This window comes from Acyrthosiphon pisum, chromosome A1 (assembly GCF_005508785.2).
Source record: "Acyrthosiphon pisum isolate AL4f chromosome A1, pea_aphid_22Mar2018_4r6ur, whole genome shotgun sequence".
In the NCBI taxonomy this organism is placed as follows: domain Eukaryota; kingdom Metazoa; phylum Arthropoda; class Insecta; order Hemiptera; family Aphididae; genus Acyrthosiphon; species Acyrthosiphon pisum.
In genome coordinates, this window is record NC_042494.1 from 151,237,520 (window position 1) to 151,240,106 (window position 2,587).

General features: G+C 25.8%; 1 long non-coding RNA gene across 3 annotated transcripts in view; it reads right to left on the reverse strand.

Annotated features, from left to right (window-relative positions):
- Nucleotides 1–2,254, reverse strand: part of LOC100568589 — a 5,132-nt gene extending 2,878 nt beyond the window's left edge. Inside the window, exons 1-4 of one of the 3 annotated variants that reach the window (XR_003839222.1) lie at nucleotides 2,005–2,254; nucleotides 1,740–1,935; nucleotides 1,603–1,673; nucleotides 883–1,205 (exon numbers count right to left, since the gene is read on the reverse strand). This is a non-coding gene — a long non-coding RNA (uncharacterized LOC100568589). Of the gene's footprint in view, nucleotides 1–882; nucleotides 1,206–1,602; nucleotides 1,674–1,739; nucleotides 1,936–2,004 lie in introns of those variants that run through there. The other 2 variants (XR_119248.4, XR_003839221.1) reach the window with 2 other exon arrangements.
- Between the last annotated feature and the right edge of the window lie 333 nt (nucleotides 2,255–2,587).

The window sequence follows — 2,587 nt, forward strand, 5'->3', positions numbered from 1 at the left end:
GTAAGACGGAGACAACAAATGCGGGTGTGGCGTCCTCTTAAGGCCATATTCATACAATACCCATCAATTAAATCAGTTTTTATGGTCAATACTTTTGACTAACAGACGATAATAGTATATTTATAACTACCTAATAGATGGTAATACCTAAATATTATGTAATTTACTATTGATATTATTGACCTGTTATGTTATCGATATATTTTTTTTACTATTATTAAGTCAGTAATGGAAAATAGAAAAAGGATTTGTGGTTAAACCAATTTTTTCTTCAGAATTTAATTTGAGGTATCAAATAGACCTTATTGATATACAAACGCAACCAGACAAAGAAATTCATTTATATGTGTTTACCAAGATCATTTGACAAAATTTGTCATACTTAACCCTCTAAGACATAAAAGTGCTGAAGCAGTTACTAATGCTTTATTGGATATATACCCTTTCTGGGGCGTCCGCTATATTACAAAGTGACAACTGACGTAAATTTGTAAATAAAATAATATTTGAACTTTGTACTATGTGAAGGATTTATAAATAGTTCATGGTAGGCTAAGACATGCTTCTAAATTTTGTGTAAATAAATAGGAACTTAATAACAAAATTATAATTTATAATAAAAATAAAAATAAAAAATAATATAAGATGGTTAAAAAAATAAATTTGTGGTTCAAATCGATCAGGCAATGTACACATTGTTCATAATATATAATATAATAGTACAATTTATTAATATTGGGTATATGAAATGGCAAACATTTATTTTTTGTATAGTCTACTATTAATTATGATGGGTTGGGTTCTCCTAGCTAGTTATGTCATCAAACAATAATAATAATAATAACAACAATAATATTACATTAAACCTTAAATTAATTTTACCTTTTATCATTATCATATTGTTGCCAGTTATTAATTAAAATGCTAAGATATTTTTCTTTAACACAGCTAACACATTAGAGTTTACAAAATTAACATGTTTGATTCAAATTAATTTTGTTCCACAACTTATTCAACTCTGTAGCTATTACAATTTCACTGTATACTTCAAATATGCTCTTCTGTTGCTCATTATTATTTACTTGACCTTTTATAGGAATGACTTTAACAATAGTATATTGATTTCCACTTGAGTATTTAAATACTTTGCCACATAAGCCTTCTCCAAATTTTTTCCATTTAATTTTACATCTTAAAAAAAAATTCTATAATAATAGAGATTAAGGCAAACATTATACATACATTGGGCTTAACTATGATTCAATAGATATTAATTCTTGTTGATGAAACACTTCAAAAATTTAACTTTTGTTATTTTTCATTTCAAGGTCTACATCACATACATTTATAATTAATATGCTTACATCACCTAGCATTTTAACTACCTACCTATTAATTATTTTAAAGTTTTGAAAACAAGTGATTATTCTGGTTAAAACTCTTAAAATTGTATTATTATTTTTATAAATAATAAATATTGAATTGGATAATTAACATTTTTAAGAAAATTGGAACGTGCTTATAGAAAGAATATTTTCTTAGCCAAGTACAATCTATAAATTACACTAACATGAATACAAATAAAATAAATATTCTAATTACCATAAAGAATTCCGTGCCTCGGGCTATAACTATATTATTTATTACTGTTATACTCTGAAAAATAGTAGTATCTGAAAACAATAAAACATATTATAATTTTCAGCATTGAAAAACCAATTAAAATGTATGAACATTACTTGAAGAAGTTAGTTTTGCACAGCAAATATTAAAATGACGGTAATAATTGAATACAATCTATCAAAATGTCAAATTATTCTTCCCAAGTTTTTTATTTTTTGAATTTTTACATTCGCCTTACAAATTTAGTTGAATTTCTTGGACTGTAAGTGCACATGACATTTATTGAAATATTACTTTGATGAATACTAGTATCTGAAAACAACAAAACATAATATTACAATTTTCAGCATTGAAAAACCAATTTAATTGTATGAACATTACGTCTTAAAGATGTTTGTTTTGTACAGCAATAGTTGATATGTCTTAATGTTTTCCATCTAATTTCTTGCCCAGCCATTTATTTTTTGTATTTTAACTTGCACTTTAAAAATTGTGCAAATTATTGCAGCATTTACACAAATCATTTAAGGGTCAATCAAACAGAGAGTGGTCTGACAGCGCAGCCGCTCGAGCACTGTAAAATAAAGAAAGTCTGTGTTCTAGAGTCTAGACGGTAAATAAAAAAAGTTTACATCCATAGATAATAAAGAATTCTTTATTATCTATGTTTATATCACTAGATAAAAAAACGGTCTATATCACTCTCATGGATGAAAAATAAAAATTTCAGTTTGGCTTGGAATAAACAACAAATTACATTATCTGACCGCTGAATTTAAATTTTTAATATTATAATAATATTAGCACGAATTAAAATATTAAGAGTAATTATATTAAGAGTAAAGAGTATATTTTAATTCGTGATTATTAGATACAAATACAATTTCACAACTCAGTATAGATAAATGACATAAATTTCCAATCATATTGTGTAGGTCAGTGGTTTTCAACCTGTGCGTCGCGG